The sequence below is a fragment of the Pseudorca crassidens genome, chromosome 3 (assembly GCF_039906515.1).
Source record: "Pseudorca crassidens isolate mPseCra1 chromosome 3, mPseCra1.hap1, whole genome shotgun sequence".
NCBI lineage: Eukaryota > Metazoa > Chordata > Mammalia > Artiodactyla > Delphinidae > Pseudorca > Pseudorca crassidens.
The window spans coordinates 102697404-102717869 of record NC_090298.1 but is presented as its reverse complement, the minus strand read 5'-3'; the positions used below and the strand labels follow the sequence as shown (position 1 = coordinate 102717869).

Here is a 20466-nt window from a genome sequence, read left to right as displayed (position 1 = left end):
CTTTTTCTTCTTTGCTTCTACAACTCCAATTATACCTATGTTAGTCTTTATCCCTGAGACTGGTATCACTTATGCTCCTTTCTGTATTTTCCATTCTTTTTAAAATTCTGTGCTGCAGCCTGATTAATTTTCTGGTTAACTCCTTTATTACATTCTTTTTTCTGTAACATTTTATTATAAAAATATTCAAGCACACAGAAAAGTTGAAAGAATTTTACATTGAACAGCCATATGTCCACCAACTAGACAGCCATTAATATTATATTATACTTGCATATATTATACTTGCATTATCACATTAATTCTGCCATTAATATTATATTATACTTGCATTATCACATATCTACCTAACCATCTAACTATACAGTCATCAATCCATCTTACTCTTTAATGCATTTCAAATTAAAATGCAGACTTCACTACACTTCCTTCTAAACACCTCAGCATGCATACCATTAGCTAGAGTTCAGTATTTGTTTATAGTAGTTTTTATTTTGAGGTAGAATTTATATACAATGAACTACACAAATCTTAGGTATTCATTTGCTGAGTTTTGATAAATGCAAACACTGGTGTACCCAATCCTCTACCAAGATATAGAACATAGTCATCCCCCTAGAAAGTTTCTTCATGCCTCTTCCCAGCCAGTCCCAACTTCCTCACCCATAAGCAATCACTGTTCTGATTTTTTTCCCACCATAGGTTAGTTTTGCCTGTTCTAGAACTTCATGTAAAGTGAATCATACAGTTAGTATCTTTTATGTAAGATTTTTTTACATAATATAATGCTTTTGAGAATTCATCCATGTTGTTAACTATACTAGTAGTTGTATTGATTTCCTAGGGTGACTGTAAAAATGTATCAAAAGTTGAGTGGCTTAAGACAACAGCAATTGTGTCACAGTTCTGGAGACTAGAAGTCTGAAATCAAGGCACTGGCAGAGCCATGCTTTCTCTGATGGCTCTGGGGGAGAATCCTTCTTTGCTTCTGGCTTTTGATGTTTGCCAGCCACCTTTGGCATTCCTTGGCTTGTAGCTTCATCACTACAGTCACATGGCTGTTGTTTTTCTGTGTATCTTCATATCATCTTCCCTCTATGTGTCTGTCTCTGTGTCCAAATTTTCATAGGGAGTGAGGGGCAAATCCAGCCCTAGAGGGAAATGCTTTGCTTCTCAGAGTCTAGTGGAGAAAGGAGCCTCCTGTTCCTGAATGCTGCTCCCTCACCTGCAGGGAGAAGCTGCTGGAAGCTAACACTTCAAACAAAAACCCTTCTTGCAATTGCATCACAGGTGTTGCTCCTAGTCTCTAGTTGTATTGGTTTGTTTAAACTTTGTTTCTGGAACCTACTCACATCACCCAGGTCCACCACTCAGATTTGGGAGACAAACTCAGGAAAGTGTTTATTTCAGTACTTCTTTGAAAGAATCTTTAAAAAGCAACCAGAAACCTTCCAAACATGTATTTCTTTACAGGAAAACCCTCTTAGAACACAGGCAGCATGCCCTCCACAGTTTCAGAGCTGGTGTGGACAGCACACCTCGAAGGGGCTCAGCCTAGCACAGCTGTCAACTGCCCGGAGCCCTGACTGGGCACAGAGTGTGAAGTTTTTTTCCTGCTAAAACGTAGTTCCCCTTTAACTAAAAGAGAAAAAGAACAGAACAGGGAAAAGGGCTCCTCTGAGACGAGGGTTTTCCTCGCTCTGCCCTGGTGGCAGACCCAGGTGTGGACATTGTGGGCGCTGGGCCTTGTTGGCAGCAGGGATGGTGAGGCCTGATGGTGGATGGTCTTCCGTGGTGGAGCCCACCTCTCACTCCCCCTCCTCCTCCTCACCAAGCACCGACATTGGGCACTTGCTCTGACTTAAGCTCCTCTCTCCCTTGGGTGTTCCTCTCCCTCTCGTGCTGCTCAAAATGATGCTTCAGTTTTAGCAGTGGAAAGGCATCCATTTATTTTTACTTTTTTTTTTTTTTTTTTGCGGTACGCGGGCCTCTCACTGTTGTGGCCTCTCCCGTTGCGAAGCACAGGCTCCGGACGCGCAGGCTCAGCGGCCATGGCTCACGGGCCTAGCCGCTCCGCGGCATGTGGGATGTTCCCGGACCGGGGCACGAACCCGTGTCCCCTGCATCGGCAGGCGGACTCTCAACCACCGCGCCACCAGGGAAGCCCTATTTTTACTTTTTTAACCCAGAATAAGATGCTAGTGGAGGAGACCACCTTCTAGTACTGGTGCAGCCCCATCACTCTGCTGGGCGGGTATGCTTGCTGCCCCTGGTACATGGAGTATATGGAGTCTTGTGACAGCGCCATGCTGCCAAGACAACTGTCCTGAGACAGCCTGGGCTGGGAGAGGTGGGCCTGACTCACCTGGGAGGGCTGGCTGATGGAGATGCAGCCTGTCCTCAGGGCACCCTGTGAGACAGCTTTGACGGCACATGCCCGGCTGGCCTGGCTGTTGAGGAGATCCCTCTGGCTGGCCCAGGAGGCCCAAAGCTGTTCTTCTAGAATCCCCCATGACCAGTCTTGCCTTTTGGGGTGCCCCACCTGTGGATGGCCTGTTAACTTGTCCAAAATACCCCGGTGGCAGCATGGGTGGCATGACCAGGTTGGAGGCCATGGGGACTGTTCATGGAGGTCATGAGGCTGGGGTAGGCACTGATCATGCTGATCTGGTCATGGGTCTGGAAGCACATGTTCAAAGGCTGGCCCTGGCTGCTCTGATCATAGACTGATCCTGGGATAATGGCTTTCCGGGGTCATACACGGATGTTGTCATGAAGCGGGCTCCAAGGTTGATGGTGATGACTAGCTTCCTGGGCTTGCTGAACTGCATGAGGCTCTCCTGCAGATCGTTCAGTGCCCCCGCCCCCAGCAGGTGGTTGTAGTTCAGCAGGTGGTTCCAGAGCAGCTGCTTGGACAGGGCCCCTGGGTTGCCCATAATGTGCTTTGGTCAGGGCCACATTAAGTGCCTGGGGTTGTTTAAAAATCCAATGCTTTGGTGCTTACCTGCCCACATGCAGAAGATGATAAAATTGTTCTTGAGCCCCTGAAATACATCCACGCTGCCATTCTCCACCTCTTGGTAGGGCTTGGTGTGCAGGGAGTTACTGAGCTGCATGTACTGCGCTGGTAGGAGCATTGGCCCTCATAGGACATGATGACGGACATGATGATGGCAATCTGGTCCTGCTTGGCAGCCGTCTTCATTAGCTTTGTGGTGATCTTTTCTGTTTGCAGCTTCTGGCCTGTTAGGTAGGAGGTACCTGACCTGATGATCTCCTCCTGGCCCTGGGTCACACAGAGCATCTTCACATGACCTGCTGCTGTTCTGACAAGGGTCCTTGCAGAAGATGTTGGACAGGAAGGCGCTGAGTGCAGGGTACCTCTGATCCTGGACCTGGAGGCAGATGATGCAGATGGGAAAGGTGCCCAGCACCACCAGGTACTCAAGGAGTGACTGGGACAGCCCAGCCTTGGCTGCCTTCTTGCATATCACCATGAGGCCCAGCTGGCAGTGGTCATCCACAAGGATCAGCTGCTTGGCTCTGAGGACACAGGGACCATGTACTCCAGGGCTCAGTGGCCTGGCTCCCTGTGAAACTGCCTCTTGGCAAGCTTTGGTCACCTGCATGTACAGCAGGTGACATCTGTGTTCACAAGCACTTCCCTCTCAGGAGTCTGCTTCAGGGCCAAGTACCACTTCTGGTCTGCAGAGGACAGCTCCCAGGTCTTGTCCTTCAGCAACTGCAGCTTCTGGAGCTCTGGCATGCTACCTGTGTTCCTGACCTGCTGGTGCAGGGCCAGGATGCACAATGGGGAGCCGAGGACCCTGGCGCAGAGCTGCATGACTTTCAGCCTGGTCAGTGGATCTTCTTGGTCAGCTGATCCTTGGCTATGTTAGTTGGGGCACAGACTAGCACAGGACCACTGAGCCAGATGGTAGATGATGGTGGCTGAGGTCACATCTTCCCTGTGCCTAGTGGTCCCTGGATCCAGCTCAGTGGTGTCTACAGCACCATCCTCGGAAAGTCAACGTGAGAGTGGTGGAGGTCTTGGAACTCTTGTGCTGTGAAGTACTTGGGCAGCTGGCACTCTCTGATCACGCCTAGCAGTTTACGGTAGATGTGGCCCAACACGGAGCTCTCCTCCACAGCAGATGTTTTCAACACTCTGCGTTCTGTCTAATGAGGCTGACCTCCACATGAAATCCACCTGGAAGTTATGAGTTACCGCCAAGGTACGCCCACAACTACTCTGCAGCTCAATGGTGATCTCATTGCCATAATTATCAGGAGCCTTGATGACGTGGCCAATCCCTTTCCACAGGGGCACCAGGTCCCCTTTGTACCACAGACAAATCTTGTTCCCCTGCATGAGCTGCATGTCTCCTAACCAAATTATTACTAAAGCCTGATTACCAAAGTCAGTCTTGGGCAAAGTGAAGTAGGCAGTTCTCTTCTTGTTAAGGCCCAGGTGCCACCTGACAGTGATGTTACCTTGACTCTGGGACTCTTTCAGTTTCTTAGAGTGGTTGGTCTCCAGCTTGACCAGAGGGCCAAATATGTTCCGGTACTGGTAAGAGTCCTCCTTCCTGGGGATGATATGCTGGGGCCCTGCCTCCACCCCTGGCTTCTCCAGGTCCTCCAAGGTGGTGGAAGGATTTTCCTTGCAGAGCTACTCCAGCTGGTTCATCTACTCCCTGCTGATCTGTGAGCCCACAGCTGTTCCTGCTCAGAAGGGATTGTGATCAGCCAGGACAGGAAGTACTGGTCCTGGATCCGGGGTTTCCACTGTGAACTCTCTCATCTGATTTTCTTGAGGCTGCTCTGAGTGGCTTAGGGCTGGCTGCACAGTTGCCCCATGACCCAGGTGGCTTTGGTAAGAATGAAGCCAAGGAGGAAGACCTTGCTGCTGACATAGTCATAACACTCCAGAACCGTCTCCCCCGGGGCCCATCCTTGTGCAGAGTCATCTCTTTGCATTTTGCCCTCAGAGGTGACTTAGAATGTGGCTGCCAGAAGCATTTCCGTGATCTACTGAACCACTCTTGCTGGTATCACAGTAAACCATGCAGTCGGGATCGGGTATTCCCCAGTAGCTGCAGGCATGTATGAGACATCCTTCCTCTAACAAGTATCGTCTTCATCTTCTTTGAAGTTAAACTTGGCCGACTGGCTGGTCTTGCCCACGTTCTCATTCTCGCCTGGTTCTGCAGGATGCGCACGGGTCAGCCCACCTGCGAGTCCACCTGTCCCGCTGCAGCTTCTACACGGACCCGGCCTCTAGTGCTGCCACCTTGGGAGGCGCGTCTGTGTCTGGCTGGGGAAGGCGATCTCGGTGCATTCAAACTCCTAGCCCTGCGTGTCGAAGCCTGGGAGGTTGGCTTTCTGCGCACCCAGGAAGGTGCGCATGTGCGGGCTGGGCGGAAACGCCTCCAAGCTCAAGCTGCTGCCTTTTCGCTGCGCGGAGCTCTCAGCCACGTCGAGGGCTAGGCCGCTGCGTAGCTGGGCAGTATCCAAAGGGTCGCAACCTCGCGAGCCGCGCGACCAGAGCTGCTCTTGCTGCCCTCGGAGCCACCCGCAGCTCACAGCGACTGCAGGAACCGCCGTCGCCACGGCCTGTTGTAGGTACGTTGCTTTAATTTTACCTATTCTGTCGGATGTGAGGTGGTCTCCATTGCATCCTTGATTTCTGATATTATTTTTTGTTTTAGGAGTTCCATTTTATTCTTTTGATATAAATTCTAGTTTTCTAGTTGATTTCTCTATCTTGTCGTCCATTTTACAGTCATTTAAAATCTTTTTCTGAAAACCAGTAGCCGGATCACCTGTGCATCAGTTTCTATTGCCTCCCCCACCCCCCACCCCCTTATTTTTTATTTTGTATACCTGGTAAAGTTTTTATTGAATTACTAAAATTATGTGTAAAAATTACAGGGATTCTTGAAATGTTATCTTTCTCTAACGGGGATTTCTTTAGCTTCTGGCAGTCAATTAGGGTCGGCATGGATTACTTTAATTCAAACAGGCTGAGCTGATTCACAGCTGGGTTCAAGTCTGTAAGGCTGGTCTATTTCTGGCTTAACCTCAGCATAGACTGTAGCCCTTGTGGTGTCCAATTGAATACTTGGGGTTTTTATCAGAACCCCATCCTTTTGGTGGTTCTTTAATCCCATTTTTAAAATCTTCCCAGAGCCATGAAACTGAGAAAAATCCTGCATAGTTTCTCGAACTCATAGCAGCTAGTTTCTGCGCCGCTTCTGTGCTTCTCAGCCTATACTACTTACAAACTGTCAAGTGCCTCAAGAGGAAAAACGGCTTAGACTATTGGGCTTGGTTCTTTGAACTCTTCTCTCTGTAATCTTGGCCTTTTAGGTTCTGGCTGTCTTGATGCCCTTGAAGTCTAATTTTAGTCGTTTTAGGCTCATGACATTGCTGAAGTTCTTTAAAAGACTCTTGACTGTTTAAAGCACAAAACAGTAATAATGGGTATGGGGTTTATAGAATATGTTGAATTAAAACGTATGGCTAATATACAAGGAATTGAGTGGGGATTAAATGAAATTATACCATTGTATAGTTATTGTATTGTTCTTTAATATCTTATGAATTGAGACTGTGGTAAGTTAAGTGTGTGTATTACTATCTATAGGGTAACCATTACAACACGTAACAGTGGATGCACACAAAGAAGTATTGCTAAAAAAATCAATTAAATAGATAAAATTGGATAAAAATTATTCTGTAAGCACAGAAGACAATAGAAATAAATGAACGATAGAACACATAACAGATGGGACAGATAGAAAACAAATACCAAGGTAGTAGAATTAAACTGATCTGAACAAAACCGTAATTCCATTAAATGTAAGTGGACTAAATGCTCCATTAGAGAGAAGGAAATTACAAAACTGGATAAAAAGCAAGACCTATCTACATGTTGTTTACAGGATATATTTTATAATATCTAAAAACACAAATAAATTCAGTTTGAGGAGTGGAAAAAGATATATAAAGTGAGTACATCTATGACACAGAAATTCCGTTTCTAGGTATTAAGCCAAGAGAAATGAAAACATATGTCTATGAAAGTGTGTATAAGAGAATATTCATAGCAGGTTTATACAAAGTAATAGCCAAAGTTTGAAAACAATCCAAGAGGCCCATCAATACGAAAATGGGTAAAGAAATTGTAGTATATTTATACAATGGAATACTTAACAGTTAAAAAGAATGAACTTTTGAATGATGAAACAACATGGATAAATCTTAAAAATAGTATCTGAGTGAATGAATCTAGACGCAAAAGAGTACTTATATATGACTTCATTTTATATAAGTTCCAAGAACAGGCAGTTCTATACCATGTTAGTAGAAATGAGAAACTGGTTACCTCTGGGGAAAGCAGACTAACTGGAAAGGGGGAATGAGGGAAATTTTGGGAGTGATGGAAATGTTCTGTATATTAATTTCAGTGGTTGTTACCCAGTCATTGTCAAAATCATTGAACTGTACTATTAAGACATATGCATTTTATTTTTTGTGATTTATACCTCAACAAAAAGTATAAAGTGAAGCATCACTTAAAAGCAAATCTGGACTAAGACATTATTTTGTTCGTTTCTTAATAACAGAAGACAATAGGTGCATACAACTTGTAAAAAAATAATAAGGAAAATTGTGTTTCCAAAAATTGAGCTGGGTTTTTTGCCATCTTATTTTAGTGGATCAGTTAGTAACATATAACCAAATATGAGGCTGAAGCCCTTGAAAAATACAGTAGATCAATGAATTCCTTCTTCCAATGATATGGTTTTCACAGAACTCTTGAATTTAGGTCCAGTGCATATGTCATAATATGTGTCCAAAATATTGAATAAACAGGGGAAGGAAAGGGTTTGGGTTTAAAGCGTGCAGTGTTTGTGCTTTGAGCTGTACGTTGAAAGTAAATAAAACATTAAATAAGGAAGTCTACTCCCTTATTTAAACGACACATACAATTGTTTTATAATTTGAACCGAAAGAAGATTTAACTAGAGCCTTCTATTCAAAAAGAATTTAAGACAGTATTATAAATATTTTCAAAGCTTTAAGGTAAAGATGGATATAATGGATGAACAGATAGAGGTTCATAGTAGAAAAATGGAAACTAAAAAGGGGTCAAATGGAAATTTGAGAAGTGAGATGAAATGAGGTCATAACAACAGACTGGACAGTGAGAAAAGATCAGTGAACTTGCAAATCAATAGAAATAAACCAAACAAAAGCCCAGAGTGAAAAAAAATAAAAAGAGCAGTATTGACCTCTTTATTGTAGGACAGCATTGGTATTGAACACACATGGAATTGGATTCATGGAATGGAAGAAAAATTGCATTAGAGAAAAATATTTGGAGGCAAAATGGTGAAACCTTTTCTAAGTTAAAACACATTATGAAAGCTTAATTACTTATTGAATATGTAAGCTCTGTGTGACTTGTGAAGTAAATTTTTCTTATCCAGCAAACTGATATGCCATTGGAGTTATGATTTTAAGCTTTACTGAGATATAGTTGAAAAAAATCAACTACACATATTTAAAGTGTACAATTTGGTAAGTTTTGACATATGAATATACCTCCCACATTTACTTATGCTCATTTGTAATTCCTCTTGCTTATCCTCTCCCTGGTCCCCAGACAACCAGTGCTCTGAGTTCTGTCAGCAAGGGTTAGTTGGATTTTTCTGGAATTTTATATAAATGGAATGACGCATTATATACTACTTTTGTGTATGGTTTTTCCTTCACCCAGCTTAGTGATTTGGAGGTTCATCCATGTTGTATCTATAATTAGTTCATTCTTTTTTATTGCTAAGTAGTAATATAATTCTATTCAATGAATTTTTTTATTGATTCAAAATCAAATCTTTATTAAGTCTCCATTGCATCAGAAGTCTTTCCCACTCTTCATTTCTTTTTTTTTTTTAACATCTTCATTGGAGTATAATTGCTTTACAGTGGTGTGTTAGTTTCTGCTATATAACAGTGAATCAGATATACATATACATATGTTCCTGTATCTCTTCCCTCTTGCATCTCCCTCCCTCCCACCCTCCCTATCCCACCCCTCTAGGTGGTCACAAAGCACCGACCTGATCTCCCTGTGCTATGCGGCTGCTTCCCACTAGCTATCTATTTTACGTTTGGTAGTGTATATATGTCCATGCCACTCTCTCACTTTGTCACAGCTTACCCTTCCCCCTCCCCATATCCTCAAGTCCATGCTCCAGTAGGTCTGTGTCTTTATTCCCGTCTTACCCCTAGGATCTCCATGACCTTTTTTTTTTTCTTAGATTCCATATATATGTGTTAGCATACAGTATTTGTTTTTCTCTTTCTGACTTACTTCACTCTGTATGACAGACTCTAGGTCCATCCACTTCACTACAAATAACTCAATTTTGTTCCTCTTTATGGCTGAGTAATATTCCGTTGTATATATATGCCACATCTTCTTTAGCCATTCATCTGTTGATGGACACTTAGGTTGCTTCTATGTCCTGGCTGTTGTAAATAGTGCTGCAATGAACATTTTGGTACATGCCTCTTTTTGAATTATGGTTTTCTCAGGGTATATGCCCAGTAGTGGGATTGCTGGGTTGTATGGTAGTTCTATTTGTAGTTTTTTAAGGAACCTCCACACTGTTCTCCATAGTGGCTGTATCAATTTACATTCCCACCAACAGTGCAAGAGGGTTCCCTTTTCTCCACACCCTCTCCAGCATATATTGTTTCTAGATTTTTTGATGATGGCCATTCTGACCGTTGTGAGATGATATCACATTGTAGTTTTGATTTGCATTTCTCTAATGATTAATGATGTTGAGCATTCTTTCATGTGTTTGTTGGCAATCTGTATATCTTCTTTGGAGAAATGTCTATTTAGGTCTTCTGCCCATTTTTGGATTGGGTTGTTTGTTTTTTGTTATTGAGCTGCATGAACTGCTTGTAAATTTTGGAGATTAATCCTTTGTCAGTTGCTTCATTTGCAAATATTTTCTCCCATTCTGAGGGTTGTCTTTTGGTCTTGTTTATGGTTTCCTTTGCTGTGCAAACGCTTTTAAGTTTCATTAGGTCCCATTTGGTTTTGTTTTTATTTCCATTTCTCTAGGAGGTGGGTCAAAAAGGATCTTGCTGTGATTTATGTCATAGAGTGTTCTGCCTATGTTTTCCTCTAAGAGTTTGATAGTGTCTGGCCTTAACATTTAGGTCTTTAATCCATTTGGAGTTTATTTTTGTAGCTCAGCTGGTAGAGCGGAGGACTGCAGGTGTTTGATTATCAGTGAATTTTTAAAACTGGTAATACTAAGCTATGGTGATGATTGCCTCAAGCAGAAGGTGAAGAGATTGATTGGGAAAGGCCTAGAGGGAAGTTTCTGTAGTATGGGTGCTGTTTATAGGGTGTACACATATTTTAAACCCCATTGGACTATATTCTTAAGATATGTGCATTTCACTGATTGTAATTTATACCTCATGAAAAGAAAAGAGAAGGCAGTGTATGAAAAATAACCAGGTATACTGCCTGATTGCTGTAATAGTTGATTGATATTATCATGTGCTTAGGTCAGTTATCTATTTTTAATGTTTTTGGTTATCCACAAGGACTATCTTTAGATAGGTTTTTAAAGCATTTTCCTGTGATTTAACTCTTCTGTGAATGCTAATTTAAGAAAAGTGTACTTTATCATAGCTTTTATCAAAATACTTTTACTCCCCCCAAGTTGGCTTTATGGAAATAAAATTTATGCCCCAAATTGACTATACCTATGATAATTCCCAATATATTAGAATGGAATTGCTAATGTTAAAGCCTCATTTTTATAATTTTTTCTTTATCAATAAAGTATAATAAAATACCAAGCATCCCTTATATCAGATAGACTTAAATTCTGTCATAAAAATTGAGATGTAGGGGCTTCCCTGGTGGTGCAGTGGTTAAGAATCTGCCTGCTAGTGCAGGGGCCACAGTTTCAAGCCCTGTTCCGGGAAGATCCCACATGCCATGGAGCAACTAAGCCCATGTGCCACAACTACTGAGTGTGTGCTCTAGAGCCCCTGAGCCACAACTGCTGAAGCCTGCATGCCATAACTACTGAAGCCCACGCACCTAGAGCCCGTGCTCCACGAGAAGCCACCGCAGTGAGAAGCCTGCACGCTGCGACAAAGAGTAGCCCCCACACGCAGCAACAAAGACCCAACACAGTCAAAAGTAAACATAAATAAATAAATTTAAAAAAATTGAGATGTTATTCAAACTAACTTGTAAATCAGATAATCTCAATTAAATAGCATATTTTTACTGAATGACAAGTGATTGAAATCTAAGCATTCATTTATTCATTTAAACATTTGTTAGCTACTTACTGTAAGAGTAGATGTACAGTTTTATGTGCTTTACCTACCGTAGGATATCTTTGGTCTTCTCAGTATTAAATGGTAGCTTCTATAGAAAAGTGATCACATTTTTTATATGGTCTGGTATATATAGCTCAATATTAAACTGTATATAATTAAGCTATATTCAGTATTAGAGTATTATTGAGTTTACCCAGTATTGCACTCAATATTATACTCTATATTAAGCTATATGTAACCTAAGTAAAGGGTGTTCTGTTTATCAGAGCCTCCTGGTGCCTGGACCACCTCTTGTAAACAGTCTTTTCTGTTCCATCTTCAGTTTTGTTTAAATGTCATTCATTATGGCAGAGCAAAAATGTATACTGTAGTGTCCAAGTGTCTTTGAAAAATAATTGCTCATCCAGATAAATCTATAGTGCCCCAGCTTGAGTTTTGCTTCTATAGGGTTTGGATTATTATGACTTTCCAATTAGAACCTCAGTACTATAATTACCATTTAATTATAATTTATCTCAGTACTTACTCTTCTTACCTCAATATCCCATCATCTGATGCTCTGATGGCAGCCAAAATGGGACCAGGAGCCTCAGTGCTGAGCTATTCTTGTGCTATGAGAGCTCTAACATTACTCTCCTGAATGGAAGGAGCTCTCCAGAGGTTTCTGTTTGGCCCTAAAAAAGATTCAAACTACTTGGCTTATCAGGCCTTCTGAAGAGTGGCCTCTTTTGGTTCCCTGACCTTGCTTCTGCCTCTCTCCCCCTTTGCTCATCACTCCAGTTGCTCAGGCCTTCCCTCTGACCGCAGTGACTGACAAACTCATTCCTGTGCTTGGGTACTTAGAACATTCTTCCTCAGATCTTCACAAGCCTGGTTCTTTCTTTCCTTTTCTTTTTGTCTTTAAATCAAAGTATAGTTGACTTATTATTTTAGCTTCAGGTGTACAGCATAGTGATTTGATATTTTTATATATTATCTGTATGTCTTTTTTGGAACAATGTCTGTTCAGGTCTCCTGCCCATTTTTAATTTGATTTTTTTTTGATATTGGGTTGTATGAGTTCTTTCTCTATTTTGATTATTAGTCTCTTATTACATATATCATTTACAAATATTTTCTCCCATTCAGTAGGTTGTATTTTCCTTTTGTTGATGGTTTTCTTCACTGTGCAAAAGCTTTTAAGTTTAATTAAGTCCCATTTATTTATTTTTTGCTTTTGCTTTCCTTGCCTGAGGAGATAGATCCAAAAGTATATAGCTAAGACCTATGCCAAAGAGTGTGCTGCCTATGCTTTCTTCTAGGAGTTTTATACATTTAGGTCTTTAGTCCATTTTGAGTTTACTTTTGTATATGGTTTGAAAAAATGTTTTAATTTTATTATTTTACATGTAGTTGTCCAGTTTTCTGAACACCACTTATTAAAGAGACTGTCTTTTCCCCATTGTATATTCTTGCCTCCTTCATCGTAGATTAATTGACCATATGTGCATGGGTTTATTTCTGGTCTCTTTATGTTTTTCCATTGGTCTATATGTCTTTTTTTGTGCCAGTACCATGCTCTTTTGATTGCTGTAACTTTGTAGTATAGTCTGAAGTCAGGGAGCATAATACCTCAAGCTTTGTTCTTTTTACTCAAGATTGCTTTGGCCATTTGGGGTTTTTGTGGTTCCATACAAATTTTAGGATTATTTGTTCTAGTTCTGTGGAAAATGTCATGAGTATTTTGATAGAGATTGCATTAAATCTGTAGATTGCTTTGGGTAGTGTGGACATTTTAACAATATTAATACTTCCAGTTGATGAACATGGGATATCTTTACATTTATGTGAATCATCTTCAGTTTTCTTCATCAGTGTGTTACGGTTTTAAGAGTATGTGTCTTTCACCGCCTTGGTTAAATTTACTCTTAGGTATCTTATTTATTTATTTATTTTGACTGCATTGGGTCTTAGTTGTGGCACATGGGATATTCGTTGAGGCATGCAGGATCTTTCGTTACAGTACACAGTCTCTTTGTTGCGGCGCTTGGGCTTCCCTCTAGTTGCAGTGCTTGGGCTTCTCTCTAGTTGTGGCATGCGGGTTTTCTCTCTCTAGTTGTGGCACGTGGGCTCCAGTGCATTTGGGCTCTGTAGTTTTGTGGCATGTGGGCTGTCTCGTTGAGGCATGCAAGCTCAATGTAGTTGTGGCACATGGGCTTAGTTGCCCCGCAGCATGTGGGATCTTAGTTCCTTGACCAGGGATCAAACCCGCATCTGCTGCATTGGAAGGTGGATTCTTTACCACTGTACCACCAGGGAAGTCCCAAGGTAGCTCATTCTTTTGATTCAATTATAAATGGGATTGTTCTCTTACTTTTTCTTTCTAATACTTTATTATTAGCATATAGAAAAACAGCAGATATCTGTATACTAATCTTGTATTCTACAACTTTACTGATTCATTTTTTACTTCTAATAGTCTTTTAATGGAGACTTTAGAGTTTTCTGTATGTATAATAGTATCATGTCATCTGCAAATAGTGACAGTTTTGCTCTGCCCTTCCAATTGGGATGCCTTTTATTTCTTTTTCTTGTCTGATTGCTGTGGCTAGGACATCCAATTCAATGTTAAATATAAATGGTGAGAGTGGATATCCTTGTCTTGTTCCGGATCTTTCAGCTTTTCATGGTTCAGTGTGATGTTAGCTATGGGTATGTCGTAAATGGCCTTTATTATGTTGAGATCTGTTCTGTCTGTACCAACTTTGTTGAGAGTTTTTTTTATCATGAATGGATGTTGAATTTTGTCAAATGCTTTTTCTGAATCTTTTGAGACGATCATGTGATTTTTAGTCTTTGTTTTGTTAATGTGCTGTATCATCACATTGATTGATTTGCAGGTATTGAACCATCTTTGCATCCTGGGATATGTCCTATTTGATTATGGTGTATGATGCTTTTTATGTATTGAATTTGGCTTGCTAATATTTTGTTGAGTATTTTATCTATATTCATCAGAGATGTTGGCCTGGGATTTTCTTTTTTGCAGTGTCATTGTCTGGGTTTGGCATCAGGGTAATATTGGCCTCATAGAATGATTTTAGGAGTGTTGCCTTCTCTTCAGATTTTTGAAATAGTTTGTGAAGGATAGGTATTAATTCTTCTTTATATGTGGTAGAATTCCCCTTTGAAGACATGTGGTCCTGAACTTCTGTTTTTTGGGAGTTTTTTGATTACTGATTCAATTTCAGTACTAGTAATCAGTCTGTTCAGGTTATCTATTTCTTGCTGATTCAATCTTGGAAGCTTGTATGTTTCAATTTCTTCTAGGTTGTCCAATATGTTGGCATATAACTGTAGTATTCTGTTATGATTGTTTGCATTTCTGTGATACCAGTTTTAACTTTTCCTCTTTCATTTCTAATTTTGTTTATTTGGGTCCTCTCTCTTTTTTTCTTAATGCACCAGGATAAAGACTTATCAATTTAGTTTATCTTTTCAAAAAGTAGCTCTTGTTTTCATTGATATTTCTAGGGTTTTTTGTTTTTGTTTTTTTGGTTTCTATTTATTTCACTCTGATCTTTATTATTTTCTTTCTTCTGCTGACTTTGGGCTTCGTTGGTTTTTCTTTTTCTAATTCCTTTTGATGGTTGTTTATTTGATATTTTTCTTGTTTCTTTAGGTAGATCTATATTGCTATACACTTCCCCCTTAGAATTGCTTTTGCAATGTTCCATAGATTTTGGAAAGTTGTGTTTTTACTTTCATTTGTCTTAGGGATTTTCTGATTTCCTCTTTGGTTTATCTGTTGATACATTTTTTAAAAATAGCGTGTTGTTTAGTCTCCATGCATTTGTGTTTTTTCTTCCTGTAATTGATTTCTAACTTCATACTGTTGTGGTCAGAAAAGATGCTTGATATAAATTATGTCCTCTTAAATTTACTGAGTAATGTTTTGTGGCCTAGCATGTCATCTATCCTGGAGAACGTTCCGTGTGCACTGAAAAAGAATGTGTATTCTGTTCTTTTTGGATGGAATGTCCTATAAATATCTATTAAGTTCATCTGGTCTAAAGTGTCATATAAGGTCTCTGTCTCCTATTGATTTTCTGTCTGGATGGTCTATCCATTGATGTAAGTGGAGTGTTACATCTCCTACTATTACTGTATTCCTGTCAGTTTCTCTCTTTATGTTTTTAATATTTGCTCTATATATTTAGGTGCTCTTATATTAGGTGCATGTGTATTTAACATGTTATATTCTCTTCTTGTATTGACCCATTTATCATTATATAATGCCCTTCCTCATTTTTTCATATAGACTTTTTTTAAAAGTCTACTTTGTGTTATATGAGTGTTGCTCTCCTGGGTTTCTTTTCACTTCCATTTGCATGGATATCTTTTTCCATCCTCTTAGTTTCAGTTTGTGTGTGTCTTTAGCTCTGAAGTTGGTCTCTTGTAGGCAGTATATAGATAGGTCTTGCCTTTTTATCTAGTTAGCTACCTTACATGTTTTGGTTGGGGCATCTAGTTCATTGACATTTAAAGTGATTATTGATTGGTATGTAATGGTTACCATTTTGTTACTTGTTTTTTATTTATTTTGTAGTTCTATTTTTTTTCTTCTTTTAGTCTCTTCCCTTGTGGTTTGATGATTTTCTTTAGTGTTAATGTTTGTATCCCTTTCTCTCTAATTTTTGTGCATCTGTTGTAGGTTTTTGATTTGCGGCTACTGCGGAGTTCATGTGTATTGACCTATAATTGTACTACTTGTTTTAAACTGATAATTATTTGAGTTCAAATCCATTCTAAAAGATCTGCATTTTTACTCCTCCCCCACGTTTTATGTTTTGATGTCATATTTTATATATTCATGCCTATCTCTTTACTGTCTATTGTAGTTATAGTTGACTTAAAGAGTTCTCTCTTTTAACCTTTGTACTAGCTTATTTAAATTGTTGATGCACTGCTTTTCTATATATTTGCCTTTACCAATGACTTTTTCCCTACCTCCATTTTCTTATTTCTTGTTGTAGCCTTTTCTTTTTCTCTTAAAGGAGAACTTTGAACATTTCTTGTAAGGTTGGGTTAGTAGTCATTAATTCAGTTTTTGCTTGTCTGGGGAACTCTTTATCTGTCCTTCAATTCTGAATGATTACCTTGCTGGGAAGAGTATCCTAGGTTGTAGGTTTTTTCCTTTCAGTAATTTAAATATATCATGCCACTCCCTTTTGGGCTGCAAAGTTTCTGCTAAAAAAATCAGGTGATAGCCTTATGGGCATGCCCTTGTATGTGATTATTTTTCTCTTGCTGCCTTTAAAGTTCTTCATTTCTAACTTTTGCTATTTTAATTATGACGTGTCTTCGTGTGAGTCTCTGGGTTCATCTTGTTTGGGTCTGTCTGTGCTTCCTGAACCTAGATATTTGTTTCCTCCTTCAGGTTAGTGAAGTTTTCAGCCATAATTTCATCAAATACATTTTTGGTCCCCTTCTCTCTCTCTTTTTCTTCTGGGACCCCTGTAATGAGAATGTTAGTATGCTTGATGTTGTCCCAAAGATTCCTTAACCTATCCTCATTTTTAACGATTTGTTTTTCTTTTTGCTGTTTTGATTAGGTGATTTCCACTTTTCTATCTCCCAATCGCTTATGCATTCTTCTGTATTGCCTAATCTATTGTTGATTCCTTTGAGTGTATTTTTCATTGCAGTTATTGAATTCTTCATCTCTGACTGGTTCTTTTTTATATTTTCTAGTTCTTTGTTGAAGTGCTGATTGCGTTCATCTATTCTTTTCCCAAGTTAGGTTAGCATTTTTATTACTATTGCTTTGAATTCTTTATCAGGTGAATTATCTCTGTTTCATTAGGAATTTTTTCAGGGGTTTTATCTTTCATTTGTAACATGTTCTGTTTTCTTATTTTGTTTAACTTTCCCTCTTTGTTTCTAAGAAATTAGGTGAAACAGTTACTTATCGCGGTCTTGACGGTATGTCCTTTTGTGAGAGTGTCCCTGTGTGTTCTGCATGTGCCTAGTGGCTTTGGTGAGACAGCTGGATCTGAAGTCATCCTGGACCAGGACTTCCCTGGGGTGCGATGGCAGCCGCTGCCTTGGTGGGAATTTGGTAGGGTTTGAGTTGGAGGGGCTACAGCAGAAGCCATTTGAAAGCTGAGACTCCTAGGCTGAATGGTAGTCACTGCCCTATTGGGGTTGAGGCCAGTGCCCAAGCTGCTGGAACAGGAGCTCTGAGGGAGGTGATGGCAGCCTCTACCTTGTTTGGGGGCATGTCCGGTGCCCAAGGGTTTGGGGCTGCACTTGTGAGCTGGTTCCAGTTTTTCCCTGGTTTACTTGCCTTGGTCAGAGGCTGGGCTGGGGCTGCAGGCATTTGACCCACACTACTGAACTTGCTCTTCTCCTTGCCAAGTGCTCATAAGTGGGCACATGCTGGCAGTGGCAGTCTCTGCCCTGACCCATGGCAGGCTCCGGCCAAGCTGGTTCACCTCCTTCCTAAGTGTGCACAGGCACATGTGCTGGCAGTGGCTGTGAGTCTTGACTAAATTGCTTCTCTGCCCCTCCTACCAGACTCCCTGTGGCTCTTTCTTTATAGCCTTAGCTGTGGAAGAGCTGTTCTGGTGGTCTTCAGATGGTTCTCAGCAAGGGTTGAGATATCACCACTCCCTGGGCTGGTCAGCCCTGGGTGGCAGGTGATTACATTGGATACATTTGGCCATTGAAGGAGCAATGTTTCTCTTTCTGGGAGAGGCACTTACTCTAGATGTAGATTTGCCTTTCCTGCACACAGTGCATCTTCAGTCAAAACTACCATCTGAGGACTCACAGATAAGGCCTGGGTGGGGGAACTGTGGGGACCTCCTGGGGGTGAGGAGTGGGACAGGGGGCTGGTCCTCTGTCTTTGCTCACATGGAGACCCTCCTTGCCTCCACTTCCATCCAGGCCCTGCCTCACGTCCCAACTGGGTTTAAATAGCTCCTCCTCCAGGAAGCTGTCCTTGATGTCATCCCCTACCCCCACCCATTAATGGGATGGCTCTTTCCTGTTATGTGTATCAAACTCTCTCAACAAGTGTAAGATCCAAGGGTTAGAGCCAGAGAGGGTCCTGCCCATTGGGGTCCCTGATTTCTACACCTCCCTACAGTGAGACCACAGCTGCTCACCTCTCTCCTTTTCAGAAAGTTGATCACCTTGCTTTGGAAGGCAGACAGCCAAAGTCTGTCAGAAACAGACCTCTGAGCCCATAACTAGCCCCCATCCATACCCCTTCTCATACTGCACTACTGCCAGGGCCCAGCAGGGGACACACATGCCCAGAAGCAGGAGGTGGACCTGGGCTTGGCTCTGGGCTCCAGAGATGGGGGAACAGGGGAACTGAGGCCAGAGACCTTCTAACTCAACATTCTCTGATGACAAACGGGGAGACTCAGACCTTAGGCAGGAATGGACTCCCTCCTTTCTAACCACAGGATCCCCTCCACCCCATGCCCAGGCTCACTCACCTCCAGATAATCCTTCATCACAGTGTTCAGCTGCAGCAGGTAACAGGAATGTGTTGAGGAAGGGGATGCAGTCCTCTGCCATCAGGGTGGGGTTGGTAATGAGCGCCCACTCTCAGGTGCTGCAATGGACCCTCCACTGATAGCCCTCACCCTCAATCTCCTGGCCCAACCTAGGCTCCCACATGGAGCAGCTGGGACCCTTAGTAGCCTCCTCCAAATCTCCCTCCCATCCCCTGCCAGAACACCAAACTTCTAGTCACCTCTCAGGGCTGGCTTTTGGCACATTCCAGGCTACATGGTTCCTGACTCCTGCCCACCCCAAAACCATCCTGTACCTAGCTCTTCCAGACCCTCCTTCTGGTCACTTCCAGAGAAGTCAGTTCAGGTTCTCTGGCACCAGGATGAGGGCTGGAGAAGGTAGGGAGAAGTAGGTCCACACATCCACAGATTGAGGCGGACCTACAATGGAGATAAGTTTCCAGGGGATGGTACAGCCCAGCCTCCGCTCTTGTCCCCAAGGTCCTGGGACCTTACCCACAGTTCTTTTTCACTACTTTCCTCCTGGAGTGGAAGCCACAAGGCCTCGCTTTTCCATGGGAATCAAAAGATGTGTGAGATCCAGTGTTTTGCCGGTCCCAACCCTCCTGTACTGTCCCACCCTGTTCTGTAGAGGCAAGAGGCCCCCTCCTTCCACACCCAGAGGCCACTCACTGTTTCAGTAAGTCCTGTGGTTCATCATCCTCATCAGAAAATAGGAAGATGCCTCCAGATGTGTAGAAGCCTATGATGGCATCACATGTGATGTACGTGGACAGGAGCTGTGTATGGTATCTAGTGTGCATGTCCAACTCTCTGTCTAGCATTGAGGCCCGGGGATTGTGTCTGCTTCATTCACTGAGTTATGTTAAGTATCTCAAAAACTGGCTGCATGCAGTAGGTGCTTGATCTGCATTTTTGAATGAATGATCTGCAAGCACAAGCATCCCAGATATCTGGGTGGTCCTGGGGCCCCTCTGCTGCTTCCGGAGATCCCTCATCTGGCAACACCAAGGACAAGGATCAGATCAGCTAGAAGAAATCTCAGTCTCCTTGACAAATGGAAAAACGGGTTGCTTTCCACGTGTTTTTCCACACTGAGAAAGACCAGAGGTTATTGAGGGGTGAGGTGAATGTGTTTTAATGGGGGAGGGAGAAAAAATAAAGATGGACAACCATAAACATGGATGGACCTAGGGGGTTTCACTTATATGTGGAGTCTAAAAAACAAAACAAATAAGAAAACATACAAAACAGAAACAGAGTCACAGATACAGAGAACAAATATGTGGTTGCCAGAGGGGAGAAAAGTGGAGGGAGAAATAGGTGAGGGCAATTAAGAGGTACAGACTTCCAGTTGCAAAATAAGTGAGTCACGGGTATGACATGTACAGTATGGGGAATAAAGTCAATAACTATGTACTATCTTTATATGGTGAAAGATCTTAATAGACTTGTGGTGATAATTTTGAAATATGTAAAAATACCAAATCACTACATTGTGTAACAGGAGCTAACATAGTATTGTAGGTCATTTATACTTCAA

The 20466-nt window shown here is 41.7% G+C and overlaps 1 pseudogene; it reads right to left on the bottom strand.

Annotated features, from left to right (window-relative positions):
* Positions 1-2218: 2218 nt before the first annotated feature.
* Positions 2219-19726, bottom strand: LOC137221003 (regulator of nonsense transcripts 1 pseudogene; annotated as a pseudogene).
* Positions 19727-20466: the final 740 nt, after the last annotated feature.